General features: G+C 32.0%; 1 long non-coding RNA gene across 1 annotated transcript in view; it reads left to right on the top strand.

Annotated features, from left to right (window-relative positions):
• Positions 1–9689: 9689 nt before the first annotated feature.
• LOC139905904 (uncharacterized) overlaps positions 9690–22999 on the top strand; it is a 26077-nt gene continuing 12767 nt past the window's right edge. Inside the window, exons 1-2 of the long non-coding RNA XR_011781024.1 lie at positions 9690–10199; positions 12770–13102. This is a non-coding gene — a long non-coding RNA (uncharacterized lncRNA). The remainder of the gene's footprint in view (positions 10200–12769; positions 13103–22999) is intronic.

The following is a 22999-nucleotide window of genomic DNA, read 5'->3' as shown; positions in this document are numbered from 1 at the left end:
GAAATAAGGATATAAACCAGGATATTTGCTCGTATTACTCCGATTTCTATCCCCAATTCTACTCTGAGTCCAACAAGAACTTACAATTATATCCTCAGGATTACGCTCCGTCTTTTATGAGCACACGCGTTTTGAATATCATTGAATCTATTAAGGAAAGGATGTTCCCTCTTCAGGAATTTAATAATAATAACAACTGATAAGGACAATAAAAAACGTTCTAAATAGTACCAATTACAAAATAAACAGGCCAGCTAAAAAGCACATCGGATTTACATTTATCGTGGTACTAATATGATTAATATGGTGTTGTACGTATATTAATTTATATATATAAAAGTGTTGGGGAATTGGCCTAATTAAATTAGGCCATGAAATCATATATAATGATCTAAAGTTGTAAGTACTTGTACCCCGCGCTACCTGAGGGCAAGGAACTACTTTTTGATATTATATTATATGGTTTCCTTGGATATATGAGATGCATTGGTGGAGGTTTTTAACTATACAAAACTTTCCCCAAGGCTCCGATCAACCCAAGGGCTTTGATCTAATTTGTGATATTAGAGAGTTTCCTTGGATGTATTGGCAGTGGTTTTTAACAATCCCACACCATCCCCAGGGTACTGGCCAATCTGAGGGGGAATTTTTCTTAGATATTTGTCATAAATAATATTAAGGGCATTTATCATGTGTTATTGTTCATAATAAAGTTTGAACTAAATACAGGTAATTTTCTCCTGGACAAATTTCCCAACTGCTTATGAACATGCTTCATGCTTTGAAACAAGCTACACTCTGGCACACCACCATGTAAATAATATATTTTTTATATTAGTTCACTTATAACAAGAGTAGAATGTGGTCAAAATTATCCTTCTAAAAATTAATTATTAAGTTATAACAGGTTATCAAATTTAAAAAAAGTCAAGGTCTTGAAAGGATAAAATAAATAATTATTATTAACATTCAAGATAATAATAAAAAATATTAGGAAATTTAAAAAAAATATATGAGTTACATGTGGAATATTTTCTTAAATATGAATTCATAACCTTTCACAATAACTATAATGAATGCTTGGTATCTTTTAAAATCATCAGCAATAAAGATATTCTACATCATAATATTTGAAAATGTTGAAACAGTAGGCATGAGCAAGCTATAGAAATATATTATATTGAAGGATTTTTGACAGTCTGTAGCTTGTAAATAAAATAGTAAAAAATGGACGCTGAGATCGATTTTCACAGCCCTTCTTTGTGAGTCATAATTTATATTAAATATTATTATCATTCGGGGAGTAGTTGTATTTTCCCACCAGATGGCGACACTCTCTGTCGCTTCGTTTGCAATGTAAACACCGCTTATTCCCCATTAAATAGACTCATTCGTTTTATATGGATATTCTTTTATGTTCAAGAATTGCTGCAAGGACCCCCTATATCTAATCAAAACCTGAGAGGATCTCACATTTTAAACACTAAAAGGTAGTCGATTTTTGTCAAAAAATTATAATTACTCCCTGCCATCTTTTTTTTTTTTGTGCTATAAACTTCTTCAATAAGCTTGGATTTTTCACATTTCATAATATTTTCAGTCATATTTAATCGTTACAATTGAGTTTTGAGCTGCTATAATAGCACATTGCAAGTGCAGACTAGTTGGGACGGCGCCTCCTTTCACACGTCCACCAAGTACCAAAATTTCTGTGTAGATACCCCCCACCCCTAAATGATGGAAGCCTGCAATGTACCTGGGTCAGAAATCAACACATTTTCAAAAGTTTAAAAAGTTAGTTCTACGGATTCTTTAAACTTATTTGAAAAAAAATGCTCGGAGACACAAAAAAAAAACTGTATAGGTCTTCCAAATCCAACCTAATCCAACAAAATTAGATCCTTTCTTTTTCCTTAGACAAATGTTCCAAGTTACTATAGGAAATAGGAAAAACTTTGTCCAAATGCAACAACCTTCTTATAAAAGTTATGTTTACAAAATCAAGCTTTCAATTGGAAACAATAGATGGAACCTACAACGCATAGTTTCTTCAAGGCCATAAATATACTAGTGGAGGATATCCACGTTGTAGTATTGGATAGAGGGGAATAAAAACAATTAAAGCTTTAATCCAAGTAGCAAAACGAGGACAACAATAACAAACAGGTGAAAAATGTCTTGGTCAGAATTTACTTTTTTTGTACGCCAGAGGCAGTATTTTTTTTATTAATTCTACTTTCAAGAAAATAACATCTTTATCGACTAGCTATAAACTAGAATATATTCGTGCATTAATAATAAATAAAAAAGCTCGAGTTGAGTCGGAAGTGTAGAAAGTAATATATATTATACTCTACTAATTCTAGTATTAATAAATAAATATTAAATATAGTTTAGTTATTTTAATGAGAAATTATGTTAGATACTAAAATGAATATATGTGTGTCTTCAGAGAATGGTCTACTTTGACAACTCTGCAACTTGTCCTTTAAGGGCCTAGATGAGGTTTTTGACTATATCAAGAGTAATTACTATTTTTAGAGAGGAACTCTGCCTGTCGGCTGACCCCTAAAACTACTGTAAAGTTTTGCTGCCCACTGGAACATTCCCGTCTCCATGTATTGGCGGAGCTCCATTTTAAAATTCACTAAGAGGTCCTTGAGTAGGATGAATAGAGTTTTTTTTGTCTCAGACAAGGCTTCAAGCTTTACAGCTCCATCTTTAAATTCTTCATGCAATAAGAGGTCTCTCCAGGGGTGAAGAAATTGATGGAATCTCACGAGGTTAAAACGGAAGTTGAGACAGCTCAATAATGATCTGCTAAAGGAATGCTCGTTTTTGAGACGGAAAAGAGGTAAATGGACACCGGACCACAGGTGACGGATATTGATGGAACCTTCAAGAGGAGGCTACAGAAGAGGCTGTTATTGAGTTTATTCAGTTTTTAGAGAGTTTACCTCTGACGAAGGATATATGTTTCATAATTAATTAAAAGAAATAAAGTATACAAATTATATTTGAATTTATATTCCTTCTTTTCAACTTGTTTGCTGTAAAGCTTTTATTTGTTCTATAGTTTTATATACCTAGTTGGGAATATACACACTTCACACATGTATAGCCATCGGAGAGGATCTCCTCATGAAGAATCCGCCTAGTATGTAAATGATGTAAAGTTAATTAGTCTCCAATGATAATATATAATAATTGAAGCAATATATCGACAATTAGCAATTTTAATTTATTTCTTATGTGGTTTGCTATTAATGGTGTGTTCCTTTAATTTTATTAACCAAGATATCTCATTAAGTACTATTTACTGAATATATTATTAATAGTAACATATTAAAACATTATAAGGTTACATCATATATCTCAATATCCCGGTATACGAGAATTGAAAAATGTTGTTTCTATATAACTATTGAGAAAAATGCATAAGAATAAGAATTGCTCGGATATTTTATATGTTTACTTAATAAATTTGAGATTTATCTTTTGACCATTATAAAATGCATGTGTAATATCACAAAAACCAGACTAAAAAATATATAAGATATGAAAAACTTTGTTAACATAAAATATAATTAATTAAATTATTAAAAAAATATTTTCTTTGTACACAAAATAACTTATGCATTTTACTTAAATACAATATTTTTTTAGACCACATCTACTTAACAAAAGAGACTTTAATTATCTCAGCGATAAATTTTCAATTACGAGTATATATACTTTATATCTAGGTAAAGTATACTTGTATGTGGGTCAATTTAGATTATATTAAAGCTCTGATTGTTTTTTTATATGGGTATGCTTCTCAAAATCTAATCAAAATATACATAATTTAAAGTCTACTACGTATAAATCAAATTATCTTTCGTAATAAAATAATGTTGAATGTTTGCTGAGTAATCAACTTTTATTAAATGTTCTATATCATGAGTGTTCCAAACTATTTTCTGTATTCTTTTATCTGTTTTAATCAATAATGAAACAATAGTCATCTTTGTAATGTAGGGTCTTCGACATCTGAGGGGAGGGCATGGCCCTCAAGTTTTTTGTAGTTAAGATATCGTTGAAGATCCTCCCTATATCCCCCTCCCAATATTAACATCGTGTCAACGGCCCTGAAATACAAACATTAACATATAAAAATGACCTTTGTTCATGTACAATTAAAGATGAATCAAATATCTGACATACCTCTCTGAAATGATTAAAATAGTATCAAAATAGAATAGTACTATGTCGAACGCAAACCTCCACCGAAAATCTTTTTATGTAACTTTGTATTATCCTATAAAATATCTCTAACACTCGGCTTTTTATCTATTCCGTAGGGTTAGATTTTCAGAAAAAATTTGGGGGTTTTTTTTAATTTAAAAAAAACAAACATTGTGTTTCCTTCGGTGTTTTGCCATATTTGTTTCCAAAGGGTTACCTATAAACCTTTTCGCCCATATATATATCCAGTTTGCTGTTTATTCCTCTTTTTTTTTCTTCTTTTTTTCGTTGATTCAAAGACATGTAATCTCAGAATCTGTCGATTTCCTAGTCCCCTTATGAAAATAAAAAAAACTATCCCTCTGTCCAATCTACCTTCCACGTACTTTTACGTTTTTAAGAACTATCATAATCTCCAAATTTCTCGAGGTGTGTCGAATTAAGGTTTTGATTAAAAATCTCACCGAAAAAATAGATTTTTTTTATTGCCATCTCTGACACAAAGTCTAGTCGATGATTTTAAATTATAGGTTCCTGTAACCCCATTGTGTTAATTATCTTCGAAGACATCTCCCTCAGTATTGTGGATGTTATTCTTCAAAAATTATTAATTCCCCCAAGAATCATCCCCAAAAACTATTTTAAATCATGAAAACAGCGTAATTTAACTAATTTTATTCATATATGTAGTACCCGGCATTGCCCTGAGTTTTTATGTGTCGATGAACAAACAAATAATGATTGAATAAGATAACTATCCGACATATAATCAGTGTTACTCTCTGTTTTTCATCAGTACACTAACATGAATCTACTCAATACTTGGATATTCTGTCCTCAAGAATGAAAAGATAATAAAATTAATATAATGTGATGATCCACGGAGTACTTTAGCTTCTAAAATGCAATGAAACAACGAAGCTAAATCGACAACACGCTCGAGAGACATTTTTCTCTTTAACTCAATGTCTTTAGGTTTGGGCCTCGTTCCGTTCCTAAATAAAAATATACTTTATGCAAATTGAGTTCAAAAACGATTCCTAGGTCAGATAGACTAAATGTCATACTATTATGTTTACTTATACTGAATCAGCGTAACTCTATCTCAACAATTAAAGAAAATTTTTTAAAAAATACTCTATCTGGCTACACAATTTACGGAACTTCTGTTTTCATTGGTATTTTATTGATGAATAACTAAAAAAATGCGATACTCAAAATTATTCATACCCGTGACAATAATGTGAATGAAAATGTGTCAAACGTATTGATATTTGTCTTAAAATTCTTCCAAGATAACTTAATAGAAGAAATACTTCTTCTGATGACCCAATGTTAAAAAATAGCATATTTCCAGAAGAGTTTAATTGGTGTAATAGTCATCTCGTGAATATAAGTCGATATATTCTTGATCTCTTAAAGACTCCTCATGAATAACATATCTACTAATGGATCAATTATTTTATCTTCTTTTTCTGACTTTTATGATGATTCCCTGAAGGCCTCTGTTGAGAAGGAGTGGTTCCAATGCCTACATCATCAAGGAGTACACAACGTAAAGGCCCAGATTGGAAGCCATGGTGCTGGAGAAGGAGATAATTTTGAGAAATAACTGTTGATATTGTTGTGTATAATATTTGATAACCATATACTACTGATAATATAATTTTAGTATCTTGTTCTTGATGAAGTTGAGTTAAATTTTAATTTAAAAAACGGTACAATTTGGTTACACACATTTTATATTAATTAGTGATGTGCCACAAGCTGAATTTTGCTGCATGAGTATTTATCATTTTCTAAAGAAAAACACTCTAGGAATTACGACCTATACTCGTTACTCGTCCAAATACGCGTAACTCGCTTGAATACTCGTTAATCATCTAAATAATCGATATTCACTCAAACACTTTTTGCTCTCTAAAAAACCCGTCACTCAAAAAAATCATTTTTTTAAGAGTTATTTAAACAATAAATAATTTTCTTTTAGATTTTTGTATCGGAATCCTATCTGCCCTTCAATCAAGCATTTCTTTTCGAGGCCCTGAGATTTGTTTTAATACATAATCATAGAATCATAATAATCATAATCAAAAAGTTGTAAAGTATTATTATGAATAAAATAATTTAAAGCGACTCCATGTATGTTTTCTAAGTGCTGTTTGATTTAGGTCTTGCTGTTGACAGAAGATAATTTTATATTTTTGCTACATAGACAGTAAATCCCAATACTGTATCCATCTTAGATCAAGTAAAACACATCTAAACCAGTGTTTCTTAACCTTATTGGAGTTACTGAACCCTGCAAGCTTCATCAATGCATTCGCCGAACCCCTTCGTGATTGGAAAATTTAAATGATTTCTTAGGTATAGATTTTATTAGTGCACAAAATGAACCATCGTTCAGTTACAACCAAAAACCACAGTGTTCAAAGATGAAACCCAACAAACATGAATTTCACATAAAAACATAACTCAATGAGTATTTGCTGCAAATTAGTGTGTCTTTTACTATTACATTTTAGACACAAATTCAGATATGCGAGGCTTCACTGTGGCAACTTTCACATCGTTTTTATGCAACAGAGTCTGTTCCTTTTTTTTTTTTTTTTGTGTCGGCCATTCTCGAAAACGATTGCTCAGAAAGATATGTTGTTACAAACGGTATGAGCCTCAAGGCTTTCTTTTTCATAAGAGGGTATGGTATAGATTGGTGACACAAAACGTTGACAACGTTGTTGTTCTGAGGAGTTGCTGTTGAGGCTGGTTCTGCTAAAGTTCAATGATTTCATCAATCACAACACTAAACGTGAAAGGTTGTCTCACCCATACTGGATTTGACCCTATTTGGGCGGGGGGAGTATTCATCGAGAGACTTTGCTATCTCTTCTGTGCATGGCAATTGTATTCTTCAGCTCTCCAGGAACGAAAATGTCTCAAATTCCAACAACACCTTTGATCTTACTAACACACCCGTCCAGTGGAGGAAAATTTGAGGAGTGGAAACGAATGGAAACGACTGGAAATGAAAATGCTCTGCTTGTCGTTTCCATAAAAGTAGCTTCTTTTTTTTAAATGCCTCTAGGTTTTCTTCCGCTTCGATAATACATACTCCACTGCCCTACATCTGTCGATTGAGATGATTGAGAGAATCAAAAATACCTGCCATGAACGCACAAGTGATAAAGAGCCCGTGAATTTTCTAAGTAGTCTGCGAGACAATGTTCGAAATATCATAAAAACAGGGCTTATTTCACACGTATGGTGAACACATGATTCAGCACCTTCCTCTGGTTAACCACCCAACGTTATAGTGGAACAGAAGTAACTCGAATTCGGAGCCCATTTCCTTACACACAGCTCTTTGAAGATGCTGTACTTCATAACACTATTTCGCACGTAGTTCACACATTCACCAACAATTTTTAATACTTGTTCCATTTTTGGAGGCAAGGTTTTTGTTCCCACCGCATGCCTATGCAGAACACAGTGCATAACAATGATGTGTGGTGCATCAGATTTTATCAGCGCTCCAAAACCAGAGTGTCGTCCTAGCATGACTGGAGTTCCGTCCGAACAAACTCCAGAAACCATATTCCAAGATAGATTGTTGTGTCTGAAGCAGTCATCCACGAGATTCATCGTGCATGGACTGCCTTGATTGTTGTTGTTGGAGGCTCACAAACTAAAAATCTTCCTTTATCTCTTTTTCTTTCGTATAGCACAGGAATACAACCAGCTGGGTAAAATTGGAAATGTCAGTGGTCTCATTGAGTTCAAGGGTGAATTTTGCTGGGTTTGAAATCAGATCTGCAATTACTTGAGTCCAGATATCATTCATTATATCCTCTATTCTGTTGCTGATAGTGTGATTTGTAAGGATTGTTTTTCGATGGGTAAAAAACCGAGAACAGGTAAAGTAATTTTTTCATCAAATTTGACTCTCTTCACCTTGAGTTCAACAAGTGCTGTGTTCTTGTATTTCCTTCTCCATGCAGCTTTAGGAAATGTTCCTTCAGCTTTCCTGGTGCTACTCTAGAATTACTTAACTTGGAAGTACAAATCATGTATTGAGGACGACAAATACTGTACATGTTTGTCAGACCACTTTCTATTTTTGCTTAACATAGTTAAGAAGGCATTGAAAGATTAAAAGAAAATAACAAATTATGGACAATCACTATAACCACAAGTTGACTTATGAACGCACCAATTTCCCTACAGCACAGATATCAAACCTTAATAATATAACTTGATCACCTGCAGCCAATGAAGAACAAGCAAGGCGTAACGTCACAAATAACACAAATGGACTGTATTTATTTTGTTAACACATTTTTACTAAGCAACTAAATATTTGTAATCGAACACGGAGAAGAAACTTTTTTTAATCTCACAGTTGTTTTTTCATGTTGGTATCCCTCCGCAGTGATCGATGCAATGCTGTTATGGCACACTCGACTGAAAGCATGTCTTCCCCGTCTACAGTCGTGTCAGTTGATGCTAGAGCCGAATCGCTGAAAATGTCTCAACGAACCCCTGGGGTTCGATGGAACCCAGGTTAAGAAGCACTGATCTAAACAATGTTTTTTGTACCCTCTCCTTTCTTCTAACTAGATAGAGTATGGGTGGATTGAAGGGAACTATTTCCAGAATATGAATTAAAAGCTGGTTTATCTGTTATAAGATATGCAAAGTTGACCATTTCCCAATCTTGTGGCTCAACTAGAGATTCGAAAAGATAAACAAGTCATCAATTCGCCATTACTTTCCTCATCATTAAAATTATTAATGGCAAATTAATGATTGTAATGTATCGAATACAAAGACGTATTAAAATTTTAACCAATCAACTTATAGCAGAGTGGAAATCAGATTTTAACATTCGAATATATGTTGAATAGCAGACCCTCCCTCATGCACTTACAAATATACATTTATCTGTATTAATGCATCCCAGTTTGTCGTATGTATTTTGGTCTGAGGATTACCTTGGAGTGTGGTCTTAATAAACTGCGTAATTCCAAGCAATGTCGAGTACTCCTGCTAGACTTAAAACATTCAAACAAAGGTTACTTTTAGAACAAACTAGGATTAAGCGTACACATTTCACAAAAGTCAACATAGTGATGCCTGGGAAAACATAAATTCTAAATTTAACAGAGAAAGGAAGACAGTCCTGGAAGATTTACATATTGGCTCGAAAAAGAAAAAATAGAGAATCTCATGTTTTGACGAGTTCCGAGTAACACTTGGCTTTTAATCCCCAAGAGTCAAGTTTATGTGTTTTTTCTATTTTACTTCATAAAAGTACCAATTTACGAGTTTTACTCGTGGAACATCACTAATTTCATCTCATAGAAGGTAACAAAGCATATTTTGATACGTAGGGCTATAAAATTATTACTTCTAAAGAGAGGTAAACATGTGTTCAGAAGGTGTGAAATGTATCAATATATGTAGATAATATATATGATATATGAGACTTAATAAATGATTTTTATACTGTGATAATTTAGACCATGATTGACTGAGAAATACTCTCAGTATAGAGTTAATGTCATTTTGAAGAATAGTGTTTATAAGTGGCAAAATTATACAACAAAGAAACCAGCTTGACTTTTTACAATAGAATTGATAATTATTATATATATATATATAAGGTTTTCCAATTAGAAGTTTTATTTGATATTTAAAGAAAAATGGCATTTTTGAGATAAATGATCGGATGTTTATTTCAATGTACAGAAAAAGTATACTCTTAATAATGGAAAACAATATCATCCAAACGGACGCCACAGCTACGCTTATAGGACCGTATCCTTTTTATGAAATTTTTCATCCCGAATTGCAAAGTGGCTATTGTATTCCCTCAATAGCTTCACGAATTCCATCTTTGAGGTCTTGAATCGACGCTGGGCTGATGGCGTAGACCTTATCTTTCACGTGGCCCCAAAGGAGGAAGTCGCAAGGTATTAAATCACAAAAGTACTATGGTCATTTGTGATCATCTTTTTGAGAGATAATACGGTACGGAAACTTTTGGAATGATGCTTTCATTACTTTTGTAGCACATAGCGCCATCTTGTTTGAAAGTAAACGTTGTCCAGATCAATACCATCCAATTCCAGCCAAAAAAATTCATTAATCACCTTGTTATCTCTCGCAGAGGTGATTGCAATTAGCCACAAAGATCTTGCGATTAAATTTTCCAATTTGTTTTCCCAAAAATTTAATTTTCTGTGAATTGGTTTTTTTGAAGTTTTTCTTCAAAAATTTAATATTTGAAATTTTTTGAGAATAGAAATGAATTTTCAAAAAATCTTTAAAGGAAATTTAATATTTTGTGATCAACTATGGATTTCTTATTAAAAAATTTAATTTTTTTTGAGAATAGGAATTGATTTTTGAAATTATTTCTGAAAAATTTTTAATTTTTTGCGAATAATTGTGAATTTTTAATTTCAAAAAAATTAACTTTTGGTGAATAGTTGTGGATTTTTTAATTAAAAAAAATTAAATTTCAAAATTTTGGGAAAAAAATTTAATTTTTCAAATTATTTTCAAAAAAAAAAATCAAAATTATTTTCAAAATACTTTAATTTAAATAATACACTCCTTTAAACGAATGGGTTCTAATGCGATTCCCGAAATTCAATTAATATAATGAATAGTTTATAGAACTTTTATTCAAGACTACAATTTTAATATTTTTACCATAGAAATTAAAAAATAGATATTCTCTTGAAACCCCAAACTCATGTTGTTAAGATTAATTTAAAATAAGAATTCATTTTTTAACGATGTCTTTTATTCATACAATTATTTTCAACATTTTAATTAATATTCACGGGTGAATGGAATTGTTAGGCCAATAAGAGGCTAGGACATTGAATGGAAAAATGAGCGGCGTATACGCTTTTCCTTCAATTTTGGAACGGTGTTCATTTGACTCCTGTCATTATATATTTGCTTTTAAAGTGTAACTTTTAAATTGATTCAAACAATAGCAGACATATAAAGGCTTGTTGTGTTGTCCTTTTACGCGTCTAAGTCTATCGAACTCGGAGTAACTGACCCAAAAACAAAAAGTGTCTCGTGAACAATTGTTTTGCATTGAAAATTTATCTTTGTTAGGTCTGAAAATTTTCATTCCACCCTCGTATACTGCTATTATACTACAAAAAAAAACAGGAGAGAAAGTCTGAAACCGTCGAAATATAATTTATTTTTAATTTGCCTAAATTATTTTAAGTTGGTTTGACTCAGACTCATCCAATTTTAACACAAAATACCTACATAATATGTCTACAATTGTTCGAATCTATTCAATGGTGATATCCGGGATTTTTATCACTTTTTTGTTCCTCTTCAAATAACTTATCATTTAGATAGACAGCTGTTTCTGCAGATGTAGTTCTCTCTCATGGTGTCCCAGTGCTGACTGACAGTGGCTTTGAGGCCCTCTGTCTTTGGATGACAGACACTGCAAGCCTTCACCTCCACATTCATCCAAAAGTTGTAGTCAAAGGGGTTAGATTCAGGACTGTAGGGGGCCAAAAAGTGTCAAAGAAGAGCTCAAAAAAAATCAAAAACTTTATTCAAACTCATTCAAATATTCTTGCAACGGAGGAGCTGGTGTCAAAAGTGGCATCTACAACCTCACAAGGTCCTTTCAACCCACGTTTTAATAACTCTTTGAACAGTCTGGTGTTAAATCACAAGATCTGGGCCAACATGGACTTGAGGGAATAGGGCTTGCCGGGACTCCTCTGGGTTCAGTTTGGCCTTTATTGGGAATGTTTTTTCTTCCTCTCCAACATTTTGGACTTTGCTAACTGGGTCGACAGTGGTCATGGAGACGCCCAACTGCATTGATTGCACGAATGGAAATTCGCCGATCACGTTCAATTGCAATTTTCTTGACTTGTACGTAAGCTAGTGAGCTCAGGTTTGTTCTGTTTTGTGACTAATTATGTATAGTTTAATATATCGAAATATGAATTAATTTCAATCACTCAACCTTCATTAATCATTGAATTAGTAAGTGTTCAGATTCCAAAGGACCATCCGCTATTATAATGTTGTCAAGAATTTTAAGGAGTCTTCTGTTGGGAACACCTACCAGGAAGAGTCATGATCATTCTAAGAGTAAAAAACGAACTCCAGACTCATTGAAGCAAAAGTACAAAAGAAATGTGGCCTCCTTGCTCACCAGATCTGAGCCTCTCGTACTACTACGTATGAGGTGTCTTAGAGGGTTGTAGGATGTTACGTCCCGGGCAGTTTCGCCCTCATACAAATATTATAGCATAAATGTATCCTATATATATAATTTAAGATTTAAAATTAGTCTCCCTCCAATTGAAGTTATTTGTAATGCATTTTTACAGCATTCAGTAGTGTAAAATGAGTGCATTTAAATTAATTATATATATATTTTAAAATAAAATATATCAAACGGTTCGAATTCATTATAATAAGAAAGAACAATTATTTCATATTAATTTCTCAAGTGCCATAATTTCATAATTAATTACAGAGGACTTCAAGTTCAATTCAAGGAGGACCTTCAATTGTATGTGGAAGATACATGTATGCAATAAAATATGTATGAGGGCGAAACTTGTACAGGGCGAAACTGCACAGGGCGAAACTGCAGAGGGCGTAACTTCCGGTCACGGTCTTGGAGAAAGAGAGTCCAATAAACGTGCACATTACAATGATTACTCTTTGTGGCTTTCCATTCTCGAGGCAGCGGTCAATGCAGATAAAGAGTTCCTCATCAAGACAAGGTCCAGTGCCAGGTTGGTGGCTGTCCTTGAATCTGAAGGTAGTTGGTCTGAGTGATTAACTTCACTATGGACCCCTACATGTAAGAGCTAATATTTTTAATTGCTTTTAATTTTAAGGAATTAATTGTAGTATACATTATCCTTCAATGTTCCTGTTTTAAATCCCCGCGCAGTACATATATTAACTTTTCAGAGGCTGATAGATAACATATTGATTAGTTTAATCGTGAATACGTGTATTTGTATCTTTCGACTGTATCAATTTACTGTTTTTGTTAAGATTAACAACTTAAACAAGCTTAACAACGAATTAGAAATAGGTATATTATGTTCCAATTACATATTTGTATGGGAATTCAGGTCTATTTATCTAAAACATTATTGATGGATTGGAAGTTGTAAAAAAGTTATATAACGACCACAAAACTGGAAAACAAATCAAAACTGTAGTTTCTTGCATCATCTATTTTGATTAAATGAGTAGGAAGTTTGGTTTTTTGAAGCCGTTATTTGTCATATATACAACTTGTTTTTTTGGGAGATGGAATATATATTAATTGTTATGTAGTCCTTTGTAATCTGAATACCTTCTATCATTTAAAGAAGAGAAAACATTAAATTGATTGACAGTCAATAAATATTTGAGCAAAAATGATATTACAAAAAATATTCATCCATTAATATTTCATCTTTACCAACAATAGGTAAATCTGATTGTTTGCAAAAGTAAATTAACAATCATGAATCGAGTATTCAAGTCATCTTTGATAATATTGATTATAAATTATAGCTGATTTATACAAATGTTGAAACTTGGTCAGATATCGATTTTTTTAGAATAAATCTTAGTTTTTGATATGTTGATCTGTACCAATATTTTGATCCAGACTGAAATTTAAACCATACACCAAAATTTACATCGTAGACTCAAATTCAACCATGGAACAAAAATTCGTTCTAAAAAAATAAAGCTTGCACTTGTTTTCTTTTTTTTTTACTATAAAGAAATAAATATTTTTTCCTAAAGACGTTACTTAAAGAACTAGAGTAACATCGACATTTTTTATGGAACAAATTTTAATACAAACCGGAGCAGACTGAAACTTGACCGAATTAGTTAAAAGTTTGACAGTCTTAAAAACAGTGATTGGACGATTCTGATGCTTTAATATTTTAAATGTGTTTTTATGTCCCAGTTGTTTTCAGTAACAACGACACATGATACATATTTTATTTTCGTTTATATTTAAATAACTTTTCATGGAGAGGCTTAAATCAGATATTAAATATATACATTTAATGCATAATTTAACCAACAATATGTATTATTTAATACTTGAGGATGATTAGATGGTTAATTAATTAGTTTTGGGTTTTTTTTGCAAAGGATCTTAAAAAATATCTGATTTGATCAAATTGCACCAATTATAAATTATTGCATACAAAATTGTTGGCATTAGTTAAAGCTTCAAATTACGAAAATGAAGATAAATAATCGTTTTTGTATATTAGAAATGAACTGATTTACATACAGCAACGACTACAACCTATAAAAATGTAATATTTGAAATATAACTTTTGTAAATTTTTTGTAAACAGCAATGAGTTTTTGAATTTTTTTTTTCAAAAAAAATAAATTTTTTGTGAACAGCCGTGAATTTTTGAAATTTTTTTCCACAAAATTTATTATTAAGAAAATTAAAAAATTTAATTTTTCTTATTTTTTGGATTTTCTCATTAAAAAAATCCACAAACCTACCCCCCCCCCTAAATATACTCTTAGTGAGTCTTCTTAATTGTGTGTTTACATGTGTTACATGTTCACACACTAACATCCTCTTCCTCATTCATCATCACATGACGAGCATATTTCCTCACGAATTCCGTTGTATATTGTATAATACCTTAGATTTCATATAAATATTTATTTCATACAGTTTTTAAATATTTATTCAAAGGCTTTTTCGTTCTTTGTAATAATAATTATATTGTTAAATCATTGACTTTATATCAAACAAAATATTAAGATAATATAGAAACAAATCGACTTATAATTTTAAATAGAGATGGATTTATGTACGAATTTAAGTGGGGGGCACACTGTATAAGTATGCTTGCATGTCATATTTTCTTTTTTTATCTCGAAACTGGAGATAACATCATCGAAAATTGAAATTCAATTATTGCAACTCTTCCATAATAAAAAAATACCTTCATAAAGAGGAGTATAATAATAAATGGACGGTCAACGTATGTGAAGGAGGTTGTGAAGGGCATAGAGTCGATCCTTGGACTGAAGGATGAGGCGCTGGAGGAGATCATATCCATTATGTTAGGCACAACAACTTTTTCATTTATCTAAAATGAATCATAACAGTATAAATACTAGATGAACGTATTAGAGATGGAGAGGAATTTAAACCCCAAAAAATTCATTAACTGCTAAAACAGATAAATAGAAAAATACAGAACAAACTTCAATGATTGTCTAATTCTATGGGAACACGTATTTGAGCAATTGTGATCGATAAAATCATAACACAATTAAGTTATACTTAGTTATATGATATTGGGTGAAGAAAAAGTACTCAGAACTGTCTCTAAGTAATAATTAAAATACTCATAATTGAGCAGGATGATGTTGTACATAGAAAATTTTATTTTTTAATACTTGTTACTAAAACAATACACATTAATTATGAATCTGGGCACCATCAGCATCAATGACAGCCTCCAACCACCTCCAGAACCCCTAGCACACATTGGCAACTTAATCATTTTTCATGATCCTCCACTGCTGGTGAACATACGTCTTCCGTGCATTAATATTCGGATGGCGGACCTTGCAGGCCTTCTTCTCAATTTGCCACCAAAATGAGTAATCCAGTGGATTCAGATCTGGGCTCTGAGAGGGCCAAATGTTCTTTGACCAGAAGTTCATGATGCTACCCAACCACTCTTGTACAATATCAACAGTATGGAGCTGCTGAAATACTTGTTGGACTTTTTCATGGTCTTGGTGATCTATGAGACTACATTTTCCTTCAATACCATCAAGTTGTCAACTGCAAGTAAACGGTATCCACCTGGAAACCAAATCGGAGGCATTTTTTCTCCAGTTGATGCTACAAGCCCCAACATAATCACAAAGGCTATGTTTGGTCTTGATGTTGTTATTAACCTTGCCAATGTACACCACTCGATCATTTTGCTTGTTGTAGACGGGATCAACGGTAAATGTATTTTCATGAGAGAAAAAAATTACCTGGTTGCTGTTGTGCTTCAGATTATTCAGGAGTTGTTGACGAAATTTTTTTTGACATCGGGACAGGAGTGGTCTGGCGTTCTTGGTGTACTCTGACATGTTCAACGTTGAGTTGACCTTAAAGGCCTCCATGATGTCTTCAGGCTTCACTTTGGTAGGTCTTCCACTCTAAGGTTCATCGTTAAGTTTGTCCCCATCAGCCAAACGATTTAAGCTGACGCTTAAGGTATTCATGATGTCCGAGGGGGTCCTCCCGGCGCAGATTAAATTGCATATGATTGCTCTTCTTGCCTCGATCGCAAAATATGTATACATAATTTTTTTTTACAGCATGTACATCAATCAAAGGCTTAGAATCTAAGCATATACAAATCGGAACTTTAAGATTTAATCAACAACACCTATTGAAAACTGTGTTTATAGAAGGTTTCATTACTTTTTCTACAGCCGGTGTACTACTATAATTCACTCCTTAATCGATTTCTATCCAAGAAAAATGCCAAAATAGACAGAAAGAGACGAATTTGACGCTTCTACGAAGTCATGGTGGCATAGATAATGAGATTTGATTTCCTCTGGCCTCATCCAACAGTCCTTGTCTCCCCTCCCCCTTCACCCACAATACTCTATAACATTAGATACTGTATCCAAACTTCATTGGTCTAAAGCTCTTCAAGTTATTTTTTTAAATAATTTTACTTATAGGATGTATAAAAAATACATATGTAAAGTTTAGAGTATAGAAAAAAGTGGTAACAAATTTTCATAAAATTTGCAAACAATTGACTTGGAAAATAGGAGAAAATAAATTAATAATATAATATTATGTTGGTAACTTGGAAGACATTAGGTATTTATTGTTCTTATTAATATATTTCTTCCCATTTTAAAAAATTCAAACATATTATAAGGGCAAGAAAGAGGGACCGTTTTTTTCACAGTTGTAACAAATACGGCATAAAATACAAGCACTATTTGATTGAGTTGATAAATAAGTAAATTCGTTTTTTCCGCTTTGTTTCAATGCTTTATAAAAAGTGTTTAAATCATCCAATTTCAGCCAAATGCTCCGTTCTGTTTGAGAACATATTGCCAACGAGAATCCACTTCTTAACACCCTCTTCGTAAAAGTCATTGTCCCTATTATCAAAAAACTGGTACAAACCATTTTCACAGGTCTCCATTGAGGCCAAATTTTGATGAAACCAATGCTTCTGTTCGATCGTTAGCTTCAAATGGTCTAGTTTTTCACAGTAAATGACAGAACTGAGCGTTTCAACAAATAGAACCAATTTTTACACCAACGAAGACAAACACAAACGACGATTAGTTCAAAGATGATTTAATGTTTAATTTTTTAGTATGGCCTTTTTGTATTCTGCTGTGGTTTTATTTTTTCTTTCCAATTGTTTTTAGGATTACCTGCATGCAGGTAAAACAGGTCGTAAATAAAGTTGTACTTATGTTCAAAAAACAAACAAACTATAAACTACTAAGAAATAATATATATTGTTTATTAAGTATTGTTTCTTTTTACATAAAATAACTGTTTCTTTAAAAACTCTTTAAAAAAATATGAACAAACCTCGGGCTATTAAAATATCAAAGTTTCCTTTATTCAGTGTGTGGACAATGGAGATCGTCAGCTATCTGACATTATTTTCCAAACCTCATATTTAAATGTGCCCTATCATTATAAATCAAAAATAAAGATTTTTTCATCTATAAAACTTGTTTGATTGCTTTTTGGAAAAATAAATTATGCAGGCACACCCTGTATACCGAGTGTTCCATTAAAATATAAACACTTTGAATTTTAAACTTCGACAAGATATAATTTATTAATTAACAATAAAACTTAAACAAAATTAATAGTATGAATAAATGTTTGTCTGAGCTCTCTTAATCATTAATGTAGTAGCCCTTAGCATCAATGATGGCTTCCAGGCGGTGGCGAAAGGTCTGGCACCCTCTGCAGATGTAGTTCTCTGTCATGCCGTTTCAATGTTATCTGACAGTGGCTATGAGGGTATCGTTGTTTGGATTAAGGACCCTGCAGGCTTTCCCCTCGACATGTACCAAAAAAGTTTACTACAGGGGGTTAATATCAGCCTTTAGGGGGCCAAAAAGAGTTCAAACGAACAAGAAAGACTAATTTAAAAGAGTCTTGCAACGGAGGAGATGGGTTTCTTTCATTTCTGGTGTCAAAAGTGGCCTCTCCACCCTCACAAGGCCCTTTCCTTCCACTTTTTAATAGCTCTCTGGACAGTCTGGTGAAAAATCACTGGATCTGTTTCATGGGCCCTCTTGGACTTGAGGTGATTGGCCTGGACTGTTTTTTTTTAACTCCTTCCACTCCAATTTGGCCTTTTCGACATAACCCTTCTTCTTTTCCAACGTTTTGAACTTGTTGACGGTGTAAACGGTGGTCCTGGTGACGCCCAACTGTTTGGAGTTCAGGAATAGAAATTTGTTGATCACGTTCAAGTGTCATTTTCTCGACTTGTACGTAATCCAGCAAGCTCAGATTTGTTTTGTTTTGTAACTAATTGTGTATGCTTAAATATATAGTTTCAATCGCTCAACCTTCATTAATTATTGAGCTATTAAGTGTTCAGATTTCAATGGATGACTAGATATATTATTAAAACAAAGTGTGTCTTTTTGTCAATATCTAATTACTTCAGACAATGCCTGGTATTATTGCTTGTAGAGAATACTAAGTACTTGTACGTAAGCTACAGAGCTCAGGTTTGTTTTTTTATAACTAATTATGTATGCTTCAATATAGCGAAATGTGAATTAATATCAATTACTCTCAACTTTCATTAATTATTGAATTATTAAGTGTTTAGATTCCAAAGGGGGGCACCCCAGTATACATCGATCAATTAGTTTTAAAGCAAATGCAACATTGCATTTGTTTTTGTAGTAAATTTGATAACGTACAAAAATATTTTTTATTAATTAAATATCTACACTTTAAAATAATTTTGAGTGCATATGTTATATTATTTTGAAACTAATTATTCTATATTTATATTTTAAGTACTATCGAATCAGTAATTTGTAGTAAATAAGAAATCATTTTCCCCAGGGCAATTAATACAATTAAATACATTTTAAATAATGTATATATGTTTTGTACAATTCGCCTCTAAGTGCCCCATCATCACGAAACTGAGGCTATCTATTAGGTTGGGTTAACTCTACATTACGACAAAGTGATACATTTATATTTTAGATAATCCAGTCCATCTGTCGTGTCCTCCTCAGTTCCACAATTGGATCTTTTTGGCGATTTTCATTAACATAAAGATATTTCAAGTAATGTTTATTTATAACTAGAGTTACTTCCCAGCATTTCCAGCTGTAAATAATCGTTTACAAATAATCAAACAGACATATAACTCCCAATTAATCGCAAAGTTACTTAGCGTTTCTCATTAGCACACTCACAGGTACTTATTAAATACTTATATGTTCTCTTCTCAAAAATAATAACAGCTTGACATGATGAACCAGGGAGTAATTTAGCTCATTGCTAAACCTCACCACATTCATTTTTTATATTTTATAAAGAGTACTTCCTTTTCTTTTTTTTGATATAAATTGAAATAACGCTGGCGAGATTTCATTCATTTTTACAAACTGTATTTATACAATCCTTTACAAATACTCACTTTTTTTATTTAATATGACGCGCATGCTCCATTGTATAGTTATTTCTTAGATCAAGTTTCCAAAATATAGATATGTAAAAAATATGAATAATACTTATTCTAACGTTGGAATCGTTCAAGAAATATATCAAAATCACTTACATTAAATAAAAATTCAATAGTCTGTATAGTATAGGCTGAGAAAATTTACATGACATCTTTTACATGTAAATCTTTTTCATTCAAAAATCCCAAAAATATATCCCAAATCTGCGTAATAGAAATGTTTTAGGTACGCTAAAGAATTCATGGGTTCGGTTGAGCTCAATTACTCTAGAAAAAAATCATCAATATTTTTATCGACTTATTTTTAAAAATGGATCTCATCCTCAAAAGATTTAAAAATTGAATTGATATTCCTAAGAATAGACAAATATTGAAATTATATATGCTAACTTTAATTTTTTTTACAATGAAAAGCAGATTTTCAAGAAAATTTCTTTTGGTGTGAAAATTTTTAGCCGTTTGAAAAATATTTAGAAATAGCTTAACGCCCCTAAAGATTTAAAAAATCACTCTTTTTTTAGTATTAATATTATCTATGAGGTATACATCATATATTTTAGAATTAAAAAAAATCAAGTTAAATAAAATAGCTATGAAATATATTTCATCATGTTTTATGAAAATTTTGTATTTAGCTGTTCAAAACAATGGTTATTGAAGTTAAATGAATGGTACCTTTCCGTCTATATATGTATTCATTAGCGTATCTCAGTCAAACAACTTGACTGATATATTCGAAGATTTATTAGTACGTTCATTTTTTACTTCGTTACATTAAAAAGCCCAAATATTGAGGAAATTGACGTTGGTGACCTTAATTGAAGGAAAAATTATCTATTTATCCAAATTTTATAAACTATAAGAATTGGTAGAATATATAAAAACAGTCCTTAATTCAAAACCACAATTGCTGAGGAGCGAATATTGCTAGTGTGAATTTAGTATGGGATTACTCGCCGTGAGGAAAACTTGATTTGAGGAAAATTTAACATTAACAATTAGGTTTTCAGAACATATTATTGAACAATTTAATGTGAATTGCTATGCTAAAACTGATCTTTAGGGATTACGTAGGTTCTTGGAAACTTTGCCAAAAAAAAAATGATATATATATTTTATGATGACTCATGTAGCAATATGATGTAATTATCTATTATACTGCTCAAATGACAAACTCATCTCGATAAATATAAGGTCAGAGACAACCTCAGGATAGAAAAATGTCAATCAGAGCTTGACCAGATACATTAGAGTTCCAACAGATTCGATATAAACGATTGATTCATTCCTACAGTCCGTTGAATCTAAACCATTGATTAATTTATTGATTTCTTCTCTTCTTTAGAGATTTTTTCACTTTCTAATTTATTTATTTAATTAATAATTGAATAGTTGTCATAATTTTTGTATTCATAGCGGTTTGAGTCGAATAATGAAGAATCCTTATAACAAAATAAATCAACTATTAATTAATAAATACTTAATCATTTCCAATTTGTGGCAAATAAAAATCTTTGGTTAATGAGTTGTTCTAGAACTTATTGTATACTTTTAAGATTTTTTTGGAAAAAATGAATGACAGCTGATCTAGGGAAAAAAATGGTCTCTCGTAATATATGAGACCGAAAAATCGGTCCATAAATTCAGACCCAAGAAAATCGGTCCATAAAGTAAAACCGAATCAAAATCGCTCGATAAAGTGAGACCAAAAAAAATCGGTCCACGGTCTGAGATTGCAGTCTGGACCGAAAAATTGGTCCAAATTGGACTATAAAAAATCACTTAAGACTTAACCGAAAAAATATAAATTGGTGCTGGATCGAGTCTCAACACTCAAATATAAATATTATTTTTTGGCAAAGAGTATCTGCAGGTACTATTTACTGCGTATTAGGTTATTCATGTAAAAAAATCTGTGAAATGGTTTCCTAAAACCTTGAAATGATGATCACGCATTGCCCACAGAGACTTATCCTCTTATGAAAATAAAGAATCGACCTTCTACTTTATCCCTTATTTAAATATAATTTGCCCAATGTTACTTAGAAAGAAATAATCATATTGCTATATCCGGAATTGGCTTAGATATAACTGAGTTTCTAATTCTCCACTTGACATTAGGTAACATACAAAATATTTTTATTCAAAGGCGGTCAAATACATCCATAAATTATATGTATTTTTCAAAGGGTTTTTTTATTGGAAATAAATTGTCCTGAAATTGTGCCTACCGTTCGTATATTATATAATATGAAACTTTAAAAAAATATATTTTAGAATAGTGTAGATTCTAAGATATTTGACTTTTTGTGTTGATCATATGGAGACATCATACGCTTTAATATTACACGATAAGTACTTTTAGACGTTCTTGTCTTGCATTACAACTGTTACGGATATGAGGGATGGTTCAATCAAAATCAGTTTTCTCCCAATTAGCTATAGATAGTCCATGGAAAATTTACACTTTTTTTAAAACCCATTTTAATAAAATTTCGGTTTTCAAATATACTACAGGATTGATATTATCTAGTGGTACAAATTTTTGTAAGACGTTTATATAACAAAACCATATAAAAATAGTGTCTGGTACAACTTTAAGCCAATATGTGAGCCCTCAGTTCTAATACTTGCATCAATAAGAGGATTAAATCCTATTCAAGCCTTTACATTGCAGTCAGGTTCGAGCTTGGTTCACTCTTTCTTGATGGAAGCCACTAGGTACTGGACACTATTGTGAGGAGTAGCAAAATTCATCTCCTCTATACACACTTCGATAGAGGAGTCCAAGGAGTTCGCGTTTGGAGAAGAGGTTGACCCCATGTTGAGGTCCCAAAAGTCTGGAAAGTTATCTCTCAGGAATAACTGGGTTTTAGTGGTTCAATGACACGGAGTTCCAGCTTGAGTGAAATCAAAGCTGTACCCGAACATTTCTATAGCCCAAAGTATAGTCCAGAAGTTCGATGTAAGCATATGCATTGAGC

The sequence above is a fragment of the Lepeophtheirus salmonis genome, chromosome 7, assembly GCF_016086655.4.
Source record: "Lepeophtheirus salmonis chromosome 7, UVic_Lsal_1.4, whole genome shotgun sequence".
Classification (NCBI taxonomy): Eukaryota; Metazoa; Arthropoda; class Copepoda; order Siphonostomatoida; family Caligidae; genus Lepeophtheirus; species Lepeophtheirus salmonis.
This window is presented reverse-complemented; position numbering and strand designations above follow the sequence as displayed.